Source organism: Rhinoderma darwinii, chromosome 7, assembly GCF_050947455.1.
Source record: "Rhinoderma darwinii isolate aRhiDar2 chromosome 7, aRhiDar2.hap1, whole genome shotgun sequence".
Taxonomy (NCBI): Eukaryota; Metazoa; Chordata; class Amphibia; order Anura; family Rhinodermatidae; genus Rhinoderma; species Rhinoderma darwinii.
In genome coordinates this window covers 12,925,958-12,941,124 of record NC_134693.1, presented here as the reverse complement: position 1 = coordinate 12,941,124, position 15,167 = coordinate 12,925,958, and the positions used below count along the sequence as shown (strand labels likewise).

At 43.9% G+C, this 15,167-nt stretch overlaps 1 protein-coding gene across 5 annotated transcripts in view; it reads right to left on the bottom strand.

Moving 5' to 3' along the window:
* PDE4B (phosphodiesterase 4B) overlaps positions 1–15,167 on the bottom strand; it is a 315,672-nt gene that overhangs the window by 25,815 nt on the left and 274,690 nt on the right. The gene's annotated exons all lie outside the window — the stretch shown is intronic.

Genomic DNA, 15,167 nt, shown 5'->3' with positions numbered 1-15,167 from the left:
GTGATTGTGTGACGGTAACTTTCACATAAAATAGATGTATGAGCCGCCCGCTGTCTGCAGGGTTTGTTCTGTGCTCCTGTTCTGTTCTCCTCTGAGCTTTACACTCTCCTCCCTGTTTCTCTTTATATCTTTTAGTTTCTTACTTCGTACTAATGTTTCTCTGCTCCCGCATGGCTGTGAAATCAACATCTGATTCCTATACTATAGATTAAACGTGAAGCACTGAGTAACGATAAAGCAACAATGTAAAATGCATAAAAAGCTATTATCAGTGGTATAAGAAGAGGGGAGACAGGTATGTACCCCAAGATATACCCAGACACCCCATCATCTGAAAGGGGGACTTGCGTGTGAGCGGCAGATGATTGCTCATTCACATATAACCTCGCCCTAGATAATAAGGAGAGCAGTGTTGGCGGTAAATGTATTATTACAGTCACCAACAATGTTATGGGGGCACTGAGCTGGTATTACTGAGTCTGGTATTATTATAGGGTCACTAAGCATCTGGAAACGGGTCACTGGAAAAATTTGGCATTGTACACAATGTGACCCACATATATATATATATATCCATCTTTCATATCTTTACAAGTTGGGAGCTATTCTTACTTGGACACGCACAACCGCACAACATATTGGTATTGTTATGGCCACTTTTCTGCTGCTGACATAAGTCGGAGGCCTGCCACATGGCAAGTCTGGGGAACTAAGGGTGGACTGAGCGGTTAAGACATCATGGAGGAGTCTTGACAGCTGGGAGTGCCCACAGGGCATCATCCTCCCCCTATAGACAGCAGAGCCCGGCAGTGAAGCCCCGACTTGGAAGGAGAACAATTTCCATTGGAGCAGATGTGGAGAAGTCAAACTGCTAAGTGTTGCCCATTAAATGAGATCAATGTGCCAAGCCAGGTGCCCTTGGCGGCCTTAGTGGTGCCCTACTGCACATATAACCCGACTAATCTCTGAATGTGCCTGTAAGTGGCTGAATGAGCCGTAACAGTGTGTCCCCCCCAACGATCACGTGTCATTTATAGTAATGGAGTCCTCTTATGTGGCAGAGGGGCCATTGGGCCCATCGGGGTGAAACGGAATCTTTATCACCCCCTATAGTTACACCCCCAGTGATGCAACTTCACTTGCGGTGGTGACTTCACTTTTGGAGTGGATCTGTGTTAAATCAATAACATTCAGTCAACTGTTTATTTCCTTCCGAGTTTAATAAGTTATGACTCAAGGTGGATGATGCACGGAGGAGGCTCGATCTGCCAAGGATTGCAGCTCCAATGGTGTAAAACAAAACACGACATTATGACTTATCGTAACTTTCTCATCAAACATCCGCCTGATGGGGTCACAGGGCCGGATGAATAAACACATGACATATTTGATCATTAGGAGTTGGCATGTTTTGCTGATGTGGAATCTATTAAATCTGGGCAAATAGAGAACTGGCACTCGCGGGATCTTAGCCCCACCTGGACATTACCAATGTTTATTATTTCATTCATGGCCTTTTCCCCCACTGACCACTCCCCGACACGGAGTAGGAAGCACACCATCACGGAATACAGCTGGCACCAGCCGGCCCCGACAAGGGATGGGAAGTAAATACAAAAAGGAACACTAAACCGAAAAGCCTAAAATATCTACATTTCTGGCTGGGGAAAGGATTACTGTAGTGTTCCTCAGGGGATGATTGAAAGCTGCACCCCGTACGGTGTTCTACTAATATCAAGTTCTGAGAACCTCCCTAGTTCTTAGCGCTGCTGTCATGGACACCGTGTCTGTCCTTGAAGAATTTCTTCTATCAGGCAGAAGTCGTCCCCCCCCCCCAGTGGCGTTTAGCACAGGAAAAGAAACATATCCGTCCTCAACCAGATTGACTGCGCAGATAACTTCCCCCTGGTGGAGAAGAGCGGCCCCAGAGCAAAGAGGGGTAAGTGGTTTATGCTGGGTGGTTGCTATTGTTATGGTGGCACTATGGCAAGCTATGTACGGGTGGCACGATGATAGCTGTCAATGTTGTGGGAGCACTATGTCAGGCTATGTAATTGGACACAGAAATGATTGTCACTGTTATGGAGGCACTGTGGCAGGTTTCGGTATAGGGGTGTTATAGCCCCCTATAATTGTGAAATATATATTCATAGAAGCAGCAATAATAGCTGATCATACAAAAGGAACGCTCTTTATACTGTATATATGTTGGCTGCCAAGTGGTTGATAACAGATGGGTGCAGAGCATGCCCATGCCAGCCAGAGACATCAGATGGGGTTACATTTTTACTTTGAACAGATGACTTAAAGAGCATTTCCTTAAAATACAAACTTCCAGGTTTCTGAGTCGTCCTTTGCTGTCAAATTGATTACAAATCTATTCTGAGCGGATTCTTAAAGGGGATTTCCGACAAAACAGGGTATACATTTATGATCTCTGCGAGTCCAACCGCGGGGACCCCCAGCGATCAGGAGAACGGGGGATCGAAAGTCCATAAGAATGTGGGGCTGCTGTGCATAAACGACCAGCTCTCCATTAGTTTCTATGGGATTTCCGGGACCTCTGTCTCCGGCAGCTGATTAGACATAAATGTAGCGCCGGTCGAGCATGCCCACCAGCGCTACATTCTCATGGACCACTTTGGGGTGATCGTTCAGTCATTTTGAATGGGAAGATATTCTCCCTGTTAAACGAGCGCCGATCAACTAAACAGCATGTCGATCAGAACTCGCTTGTTCCAGCAATGATCACAAGAATGGGGACAAACGATTGTTGTTGTCAGCACATCCCCAATTCAGATGAGATGTGCTACCAACAAGCGATTATTTTTCTGGCCACATAACAGTTGGGATCAGGTAAAAGAATACGCGTCTGCTCGTTTGTTGACTTATCGCTGCCCTGTTTACACAAGGCAATGATCGGGTATAAGCGCTCGCACAAAATGTTACATTTTCTAACCTGCCCCAGATTAAGCTGATTGACTCTGTTGTTCAAGGACCGACATATACCTGGAGCTGGCCATGACCACGTTGGGCCCCCCTCTATCCTTCCCTCATCTTGGCAAGTGTAAAGCAGGTTTACCCGGGTTGAAATGGACCTTCCAAGTCTAGTGGGCCTAAGTTTGAATGATGTTGATGCCGGGCCTGGCAACACTTCTACTCTTTATCTTCACTTTTTTTATACGTAAGAAGAAGCATAACTTGAAGCTGTATACAAACTCTGTACCAGAGTCCCCTGACTAGTGCCTGCCAGTAATGGTGTCCTTTGTGTGGGTTGTTGGGCCCCCCGGGCTCTTTCCTGATCATGTCCAAAATACACAAGTGCATGACGCGTTACAGTGTATCATAGCTTTGAAAAATACTGTTTTATAGACTGACTGCGTTTCTGAGTTACATCCTGTATTATACTCCAGAGCTGCACTCACTATTCTGCTGGTGGAGTCACTGTGTACATACATTACTTATCCTGAGTTACATCCTGTATTATACTCCAGAGCTGCACTCACTATTCTGCTGGTGGAGTCACTGTATACATACATTACATTACTTATCCTGTACTGATCCTGAGTTACATCCTGTATTATACTCCAGAGCTGCACTCACTATTCTGCTGGTGGAGTCACTGTGTACATACATTACTTATCCTGAGTTACATCCTGTATTATACTCCAGAGCTGCACTCACTATTCTGCTGGTGGAGTCACTGTGTACATACATTACATTACTTATGCTGTGCTGATCCTGAGTTACATCCTGTATTATACTGCAGAGCTGCACTCACTATTCTGCTGGTGGAGTCACTGTGTACATACATTACATTACTTATCCTGTCCTGATCCTGAGTTATATCCTGTATTATACTGCAGAGCTGCACTCACTATTCTGCTGGTGGAGTCACTGTGTACATACATTACATTACTTATCCTGTACTGATCCTGAGTTACATCCTGTATTATACTCCAGAGCTGCACTCACTATTCTGCTGGTGGAGTCACTGTGTACATACATTACATTACTTATCCTGTACTTATCCTGAGTTACATCCTGTATTATACTCCAGAGCTGCACTCACTATTCTGCTGGTGGAGTCACTGTGTACATACATTACATTACTTATGCTGTGCTGATCCTGAGTTACATCCTGTATTATACTGCAGAGCTGCACTCACTATTCTGCTGGTGGAGTCACTGTGTACATACATTACATTACTTATCCTGTCCTGATCCTGAGTTATATCCTGTATTATACTGCAGAGCTGCACTCACTATTCTGCTGGTGGAGTCACTGTGTACATACATTACATTACTTATCCTGTCCTGATCCTGAGTTATATCCTGTATTATACTCCAGAGCTGCACTCACTATTCTGCTGGTGGAGTCACTGTGTATATACATTACATTACTTATCCTGTACTGTGCCTGAGATACATTTTGTATTATACTCTCACAATTCTGCAGTAATCAGAGCTAGAGTTAACACACTGCTATCACTAGGAGGGGGTGTTAGGTGTAGTATTTTAGCCAGAACCAGAAATGGATCCTAAACAGAAGGATTGCGGCTACATTACAGCCATCTAAAATGGTCTTCAGGATGTATCCACAACACAAGCATTGTTTTTGACGATTTTTGCAGGATTTTATTTTAAAAAGTAACAAAATTTGTAGAGTGTGAATATATATTATACCGATGGCTGTAATGTAGTCAGAATTTTAACATCCTTATTACGGGATATAGGTTTAGTTCAGTAGAAGATTCTGGGTATTGCAGCAATAATACAAATGCTGAAATACGGCCACATCACAAACATCTGAAACCTCCACAGGATATGCCATAAATGTCTACGATGGGAATAGCCCTTTAAGGTCTATGGCGAGCTGGTGATGGCCTAAAAGTGACAACTGATACGTAAGCCATAAAATGTCATGTTCAGACGTGCTGGATTCCAAATCCAGAGCATTCCCTATGCGTCGTAAAATTTATCAGCGGAATTCATGCAAAGGGTGAAATTTGCTGCAAAATCTATGGCTAAAACTTTTGCTACGTCTGAATACAGGGAGAGCCAACATTTATCAGACTACAAGAAAAGAAAAAAAAAATATTAAAATACTTCACACAAAACTCCCCTATTTGCAAATTTATTAAATATTTTTTTCAATATAAAATTTCAAGGAAGTGTTAGGCCCCATGCACACGAACGTGCTTTTGTGGCCGCAATTTCCCCAAAAAATCCACGGGAGAATTGCGGCCCTATTTATTTCTATGGGGTCATGCACACAACCGTAGTTTTTACGGTCCGTGCATGGCCCGGGAGCCCGCACCGCAGAAAGAACGGACATGTCTTATTACGGCTGTGTTCTGCGGTCCGGGCTCATTGAAAATAATGGCCGCGGCCATGTGCATGTCCCGTGATTTGCGGGCGGCTCGCGGCTGACAGTCCGCTGCCGGCCAACCCGAAAATCACGGCCATGCACATGGCTACGTTCGTGTGCATGAGGCCTTAATGGGGGTGGTAATCCAGCAGATATCTTATGTGAATGGCCGGATGATGTATTCACATGTTGCGGTCATATCGTGTTTCTTTGACGCAATTTTGTGATAACGTGACTATACTCCAGGACAATTGACCGGACATTTGTCTGATTTGTTGCTGGAAAGAAAACCCTCCTGGTCTGTCCAAACAGAGAATGTATCTCTACTATGCTGACCCAGAGTGCAAAGCAATATCTATATGTCAGTCGGGCAATGCCCTCATCCCCCGGGCTATATGTGTGGTTTCTCCTCTACTGTACGTGCGCTGTGAACTTGACCCCAACACAGAAAGTTCTGCTGCCTGAGCAGGTCCGTCTCATTCCAGGCAGGAGCGTTAATCATTCCCAGTGTCATGAGATCTTGCCATGTCCCTCGCATCCCTGTGACCTCACTGTTTCGTGTCCCCTCGCTCAGGTCTAAGAGGTCAGGACTTACTAGACCGGAAATATCACCCTGTACTCTGTACTGCAGGATCCGAGACGCTGAGATATGACCTCTCTTGACGTGTCTGTTTTAGTAAATAATTGCATTCCCCACGAAATAGCAATGCTGGAACATATTTTATCAAAACTGCGTTGTGCCGTTCCTCTGTTATTCCTCCTAGAAGTTTATGAATAAATTGATAACTGGGTGTTACCATTCCCCTTGTCAAAGGGGCGTGTCCCTGCGGTCTCACTCTGTCAGCACTGATTGGACAGTGTCAGACTGTGTAGGGACACACCCCTAACTGGTAACACCCAGCTGTCAATTTATTCATACATTTCTAGGAGGAATAACAGAGGGCCGGTACTACACAGAGTTATAAGAAAAGATGCTCCAGAATTGTTATATTATGGGCAATACAAATATTTACTAACACAGACATTTTAGAGCTGACAGGTCCTATAAGTAAATATGTTATCTATAGATACACAGTATACAGTATATAGTATTTGTTTTTTTTATAAGAATCTGTTTATCATGCTGCACTAATATGAATAATTCAAAGATGCTGAATGCTACATATTAGAGATGATTGCCGCAGTCTGCATAATGAGGGTCAATAATCACGGTCTCCATTGTATCCCTATGTATATACTTAAGAGTTTGTTCTGGATTTAAAATAAAAATGTCAAATAAAAAAAAAATAATTGGGTCTGTTTTTTTCTTGTCCGTGTGGCTCTGCATGTTATTGCATATTATAGCGCTGAGCTGCAAAACCAAGCACAACCCATGGACAGGAGTGGTGCAGTTTCTGGAAAAAGGTAGAACCATTTTTTTTTCATCCCAAACAACCCCTTTAGGCTGGATTCACACACAGCTTTTTGGTGGTGTTTTTAATGGCAATTTGTTTGTGTTTTTTAGTGCGGCCACATGTTACATTAAAGTCTATAGTAAAATATCAAATTCAGTACATACAACTGCGTTTTGGTTCGTGGCAAGAGGGTCTATAAGCTCGAAACGCACAGAAGCTTCTACAGTATGTGAACACAGCCCAATACAACAGGTCAGAGATGGTGGAACGAGTTGTGGCACATAATACATTACAAACGATGAGGCCTCATGCACACCATGGTAAGGATTTTTACCGTCTGCAAATACGGATCTGCAGATACGCATGCACATCTGTAGCCGTCCGCAATTGTGGGAGCGCCCATAGACTTCTATGGGCAAGTCCGTGACGTCATTGTGGACAAGAATAGGACATGTTCAATACTTTGCGGATCATTTCTAAAGCCTGGACGAACATCCGGAAGGTTGTCCGTGGCCTATAGAAATGAACGGGTCCACAATTTCATCCGTTATTACCTGATCCTTAATTACGAATGAAAACTACAGAGTGTGCATGAGGCCTGAGCCATTAGTCCTGGAGTTATATCTGGTGCCAATCATAAACATATAGAACATATGAAGGTAACATTTCTATCCATATCCACTGCCAAACTGAGGATGCGAATAGAGCCGTGGATACAGTGAAAATAATGCTATAGGTAACACCGTGTGTATTAATACGAGACATAATGTCACGCCCGGCGCCAGGTATTTTATATTGTAAATGTAAAATCATGAACATTGATGATTCTAATCCAGGTCTCGTGGGAAATAAAGAAAATATTTCCCCTGTCCACCTTGCCTACTATCGTCACACTCCCCGTCCATTCCTGCCCACACTAGACGATACCACTGCTGTGCCCCTCTGGCATAAATGATGCAACATGTGGATAATGAAGGAAATAGTTGTAATTATTAAGATGCACTGAGCAGCATTCACACTCGGCAATGATCTCTCCGGCATGGCTGCAGGCAGGATATCTTACTGAGCCGTCACAACATGCCTGCCATATTATGGAGACACATCAGGCGTCAGCCTGGCAGACAAGATTTCCTTTTATACGGGCATCTGGCCATTTCCAGGTCGAATTACAAAACTTTTGATGAATCCTTTGTAGTTGGAAGAAATCCTCAGAACTTTCAGCAATGCCCATACAAGTGAAGGTTCGGAGGGATCACAGATGGAGCAGAGAAGAGAGGAGCAGCGATTATTACAGAAGTGAACCATCACAGTCATTATGAGATAAGAGAATCGCATAACTAGCAATTCCCTAATGTAATATTATGGCCTGAATCCTAAGAAGCAGCGAAGTGATAATAATCCCTGTCACTTATATGAAGTATTACTGGATTATATGCAACACCCTGGAGGGAAACTATATGTGAACTAATCTTGTACCTCCATCGTCTGTCACCTATATACATAGTACTGGGCTCGTCTCGCCTGCTTATTGTTGTTTTTTTACGAATAATGTATAATATTGGCTTTATCTCTGGTGATCCTGCACATTTATAATAGGAAACTGCATACATAGCAATGCCCTAAAATATATGTATGACCGGTATAGCTCTCTGTAGCATATTAAAAAAGCCCTTACTAATATTACATAATTTGTACGGTTGAAAAAAGACACATGTCCATCAATATAGTATCCAATATAGTAGCACTTTCAATTCTGCACGGTACCGACAGATCAAAACCCAGTCACGTGGTCCTGGAAGCTGTATAGTTTCCTTGGTCTTGGCCACGTGCCGACACAGCCTCACGTGACTGAGGGCAGCCAAGGAGAGAGGGGAGGACTGGACGAGTGCATTCAGAGTTGAGCCCTGGTAGAGACTGGTGTGCTGACAGCTATGGTGTGAGATGCTTCCCCGGAGTGTGAAGTGGCGACCGATCGGTCCCCTGACGGTCATCATCATCATTAGTCGCAACCGCTGTATGGGGGGACACATGCCGTGTATGAACGAGCAGCCACTGCTTTGTTACTGTGTATAGGGCGTGTAAGACGGTGGATCCGTGCCGCAATTGCTGACAGGAATAGGACATGTTCTATATTTTGCGGATCATTTCTACGGCCCGGACACACATCCGTAAACATACAGAAAGGTGTCCGTGGCCAATAGAAATGAATGGGTCCACAATTTCATCCGTAATGACCTGATCCATAATCACGGATGAAAACTACGGTCGTGTGCATGAGGCCTTATACAAAGTGACAGAGCAGAGCAGTGGCTGCCCTCATGTGTCGGCACCTCACCATGACCGAGGAAATTATACAGCTTCCAGGACCACGTGACTGGGTTTGATCAGTCGGTACCGTGCAGATTTAAAAGTGCAACTATATTAGTAAGTGCTTTTTTAATATGCTTGGAAATCAATGCTCCGTCATTTTTTTGCCTTCTTGTGGTTTCCATATTGAGCTGTTTTATGGCAGCCTGCTTATCCATAGACCGGATACAGGCTACCAAAAACAGCATCTACATTTTTCTCATGGATTTTCCAGGAAAGTTTTGGTTTTCATGGTTCTATAAAGCTTATTATTGGGTTGCTCTTGTTTGTAAATGGATCAATTCTGATAATAGATATATATTACGGAACCACTACGTATGTAATTTCCGAATATATAAGCGTAGGTTCCCTGGACATTGAAGCTATAGATTATTACACTCAACCGTTACATATACAGAGTGAATTCACTTGTTTTCAGTGCAGAGCTGAAATATAAAGTAACACAATCCTTCTTTCTTTTTAGAAAAAAATGGGAGGATTCCTCCAGCTCACCTTATCACGGGTATGGTGTAAATGGCGCACGGGTCCTCGTGTCGGTACACGGTTTAGCAAAGACAGAGAGGGAGAGAAAGGATCCAGCGCTGAAACTTATGCATCTGTTAAAAACGGAAACTTCTTCCAAGTTTTAATTCCACAAAAAGCTAAAACAGTGAAAAATATGTGTATGGGTGAATCCAGAGAACAATAGAGGGCTAGTAGTATGAGCGGTGCCTACGCATTTCAGACGCTGTCTGCGTCCTTAGTCATGCGTCTGAAACGCGTAGGCACCGCTCATACTACTCTATTGTACTCTGGATTCACCCGTACACATATTTTTCACTGTTTTAGATTTTTGTGGAATTAAAACTTGGAAGAAGTTTCTGTTTTTAACAGATGCATACGTTTCAGCGCTGGATCCTTTCTTTCTTTTTGCTTTCTTCCTGAAAGTTCTCTATCGTCTGATAATCCAGAATACGTAATAATCCGGCACCTATCAGGTCCTGTGGATGTCGGATTAAAGGAATCTCAGACCCACAAGAACCAGCCTGAAGTCACTATCACATTCTCTACCCCCAGCGTCACATTTTCTGTCACAACGTGACTTTTTTTTTTCGTTTCCGGCATATTTTCATCGTTTCAGTCGTTGCCGGTTTTTCAATTTCTCACCATTAATCCTGGTAAGTGCGATCTTCAAATTTATAGTAAAATTGTTATCTGCATTTCGTTTCCTCATTCTTAGACAGGATCTGCTTTTAATTCTTGAAAATGCAGCCGCCGGCAGATCTTTGGCAGGAGTGAGAAAAGGGGCGGAGCCACGGACTTTCTTAAATGACTATTGACGTCAATGGCATAGCTGAAATAGTTACTAGCCAACATGAGGCTGACTCTCTGGGGTGTGTGTTTAAGACAAGCAAGAAAAAAAACACCTGACTGAAGCAGCCGCCAGCTCTATGTGGTGTATACAGCGCTGCGAAAGGCTGGACAACATCGGACTATGGACAATTCACACAGGACCTGCACGGGGAGGACGAATTAGACGTCCTGCACAAACACAATTTTTCTGGCAATTTAAACTGCATCAAAAAACACTTCTAAGAAGGCAGCGTTATTATAAAGCAACGTGTTTTTGGTGCTGTTTTTTATTGTATATGCCTTTTTTTTGGGACGTTTTTGAAGACCTATAGGGTGGCCTATGAGAAAAACGCTTTTAAAAAACGCCATATCCCGAGCATGCTACGTTTGGAAAAAACGCCATATCCCGAGCATGCTACGTTTGGAAAAAACGCCATATCCCGAGCATGCTACGTTTGGAAAAAACGCCACTGACCGCAAAATTGCCTCAAAAACTTCACAAACCAAAACGTTATGTATGTAATGCATTTTAGATTTAACTATAGACTTTAATGTAACATCTGGCCGGGCGAAAACGCTGTGTGTGAATCCAGCCTTAAAGTGGTTTCCACGACCGGACAACTGGATAGGTCATCGGTATATGGGCGGTGTGTGTCTGACACCCGGACCCTCCACCGATCAGCTGCCTCCGGATATTATGAAGGGTACGCAGTAGTTGGAGCTGGAAGCAGATGGTTTTGTACACTGTATGGCGGCCGTTCTGCAGCTCGGCTCCTATTCATTTGACGGCAGTTCTGCAGCTCGGCCGCTATTCCGTGACCAGAGCCGTCTGCTTCCAGCATAGACATCCGGTGCCCGGAAGAAGCCGGGGCAGCTGATCGGTGCAGGGTCCGCGTGTCGGACCCCCACGATCATGTACTGATGACTTATCCTGTGAGTAGGCCAGGATCACATACACCGTTTTGATCCAGTTTTTGGCTCACTTTTTCCAGCCAAAGCCAGAAGTAAATCCAAAAGGAAAGAAAGGGATAAAGACTGAAGAATCTCCCTTTTTTTTTTGTGTCCACTCCTGTATTTGGCCAAAAAATGGAGCCAAAAGAAGCATCAAAACTGTGTGTGGTCCAAACTATTTTCCAGACAAAAAAGTGACATTCCTTTAATTTGGTATCTGATAATCCAGAAAGTCTGTTAGTCCAACACATTTCTAGCAGTTTCATTAATCTGAATGGGGCTTGTAGAAATCCATGCACATGCTGCAGATACAACCTCATTCACATGCATGGAACGGATTTCAGTGGCAGAATTTTCTGCAACAAATTTCACACAGAAAACAAATTAAGAAATTCCTCGGATTAGAAAACAAGGTTTAACATTTAATTACCCCTGAAGTACGTTTATATACTTTTCTATGACACGCAGGAGCTGATCACCCCCTTGTGAACAACAAAATCCTACATGCCCCATCTTTCTACCCTCTCCCCTTCCCCCTCATCTGCTGTCTGGGAGAAAGTCGCAGACACCCTACATATAATAGAGATAGTCGGCCAATCCTAACAGAAATCAGCAAGATGGGCAGACTTTTATCTTATGTGTATGGTCAGGTTAAGAAGCTGGTCGTGGGCGCAGTTTCAGATCACCCATTTCAGCTCAAGGTTATGTTGGGAGCTCAAAAAAGAAAGTGTGTGCTCAGATCCCAGGAGATGCCAGAAATATTACTGAGTGGCCCAGCAGAGAACGAGGGTCCCAGTAATGGATACAGGGTCAGACTTCTTACTTATTTCCGTATCAATGGCTGAACAAGGAAACCCATTTATCTTAAAGGGTAACTGAACTTTAAAAAAACTTTTGACCTGTCATAGTGAAATGTCAAAACTTTTGATTGGTGGGATCTGAGCACTGAGACCCCCACCGATCGATAAAAGTAAACGGCAGAATCGCTCGGGTGAGCGTTGTATCGTGCGAGTGGTGTATGAACTCATTGATTTTCTATTGAGCCCGTCACCACTCTGAGGAAACTAAGCGGAACATCGCTCACCCGAGCACTTCTGCCGTTTTGTTTTAGCGATTGGTGGGGGTCTCGGTGCTTGGACCCCCACCAATCAAAACCTCTGACATGTCACTATGACACGTCAAAAGTTTTTAAAAAAGTTTAGTTACCCTTTAGTGAAGCCCTTAATGGGGATGTTTACGCTAGTGATTATCGGATGCGACTGATGGCCTGTTCACATCAGCGTTGACTTTCCGTTCCGGGGTTCCGTCTGAGGTTTCCATCGGGTGAACCCCGCAATGGAAGGTCAAACTGAAACCACAGCTTACGTTTCAGTCACCATTGATATCAATGGTGACGGAAACATTGCTAATGGTTTCCGTTCGTCACCATTCCGGAAGGTTTCCGTTTTAACGACGGAATCAATACCGTAGTCGACTGCGCTATTCATTCCGTCAAAACAACGAACCCTTACACAATGGGGACAAACGAAAACCATTTGCATCGGATCCGTCACCATTGAAATCAATGGTGATCCAAACGGAAACCTACGGTTTCCATTTGGATTCCCCTGATGGAAAGCTCCCACGGAACACATGAATGGAGTCCTGACACAGATGTGAACGAAGCCTTAGTAGTAGAAAAAAAACATTTAGGACATGCCGCTCATTCTGAGTAATTGAATCATTAATTGTAAGGGGCTTGTTCAAAATAATAGCAGTGAAGAGATAAATTCTTGCCGTCCTTCATTCTGTGGAATAACAGGGGTTAATTTTGCCCCTTATATAAGCTCGGAGGGTGGTAAATGTGGCACGTGTTGGTTATAGGGCGTTTCCTGCTGAAATACCGGGGGAAGTGGGTCGTTCCAGACGCCGTTCTGATGAAAAACGGACTTTGATTAAAAAGTTGATTGGAGAGGAAAAAACATCTAGAAAAGTGCAGCAAATTATAGGCGGTTCAGATAAAATGATCTCAAATGCCTTGAAGTGGCAACTAAAACCTGAAAGACGCGGAAGAAAGCGGGAACTGCTGTTCAATGGATGGAAGAATGGAAAAGATGGCAAAGGCTCAGCCAATGATCCCCCAGAAAGACCAAAGAAGATGTGAAGTCACTGGCGATCGGCTGCAATCAGAAGACGATCAAGTGAAGCCGAGAAACCAGCAAGAACTCCCCGCAAAAAAGACTTGCCCTGAATAGGTTCAAACTTGCCAAGGAACACATTGAGTGGCCCAAAGAGAAATGGCGCAACATTTTTGGACTGTTGAAAGCAAAATTTTTCTTTTTGGGTCTAGTGGCCGCAGACCGTATGTCAGGCAACCCCAGAGTACTGAATTCAAGCCACAGTACGCTGTGAAGACCGTAAAGCAAGGTGCTGCAAAAATCCTGATATGGGGATGCGCAATCCCCCGACCTCAATCCCATAGAGAACTTGTGGGGTGACATAAAAAATGCCGTTTATGAGGCAAAACCCCAAAACACAGAAGAACTGTGAGACGTCGTCCGATCTTCCCGGACTGGAAACCTGTTCAGAGGGGCCAGAAGTTGTCGCCTCCGTGTAACACAGATGTCAGGCGCTTCTCACAAACAACGGTGATGCCACCAAATATTAGTTCAGTGAAGTGAAATCTGACTTTTTTTCAGTTTATACATTACATTTTTGAGTATTTAGGCAAATAAAAGTTATTGTAATGATTTTGCGCTTTATTTGCGTTTTTATACTCGCTGCTATTTTTTTGAACACTGCTGTAATTTATATATATATGTGTCAAATTCCTTTAATCTGGTATCAGCGGGAGCAGATATTCTGGATTATCAGAGAAGATAATAAAACTAATCGTAGAGAACATTAAACAAGAAAAACAAAAATATTGTAAAATGGTAACACAAAATCTCAAACACGCAAAACAACGGTCAGATTGTCAGACTTTCCGTCTTATCAGATCCGGTCATTTTGTATGGATTTTGTTTTGTGGAGCGATCTCGGTAGGAGTCTTCCTGCCGGTGATCTGGTTTCATACCTATTGATGACACTGTACACACCTGTCTTGAGTCACCGCTGCAGACAATGAACGTCTCATCTAGAATGAGGTGTTTCAGAGTCAGAGCTCTGGTTACTCAGCAGCTTCCTCCTCTGGGAGCCCAACATTTACAGTACCCGCTGCCCTCAGTGTCTTATCTGCTTGTGTGCTCGATGTAGATTTCCCCCAGTAATGGGATAGTAGTTGCATAAATGGTTGTGGTCATGGGGGGGGGGGGGGGGGTGCACCAATCCCAAAAATCACCAACGTGGCCTCCATTTAGGCCTAATACACACGACCGTGGTTTTTTGTCCGTGTGCGATCAGAAATTTTGCAGGTAGCACGGAAGTTTTTTTGCGGACAAATGGACCTCAAATACAGTTAACGGATCCGTGGTTTTGCGGACCGCGGTCATGTACATTAGGCCTTACAGAATAGATATTTGGCCGCACTTACAGCAGAGTATTCCAAAAATAAGTGGTGTCCCAAAAAGACACCCGCCTGTATAGAATTGTCACGGGGTGAGGGTTGTGTTTATGAAGAACGCACACACCCAGATCGCACGCTTTCCGGGTCTCCGTACAGCTCAGCTTCATGCCCATGGCACAACCCTTCAGTATTGTATGCAGCATCGACTCCCTCCATCCATTCTAGTCTGATCTGGAGATATCCTCTCGGCTAATAATGCACTATCACA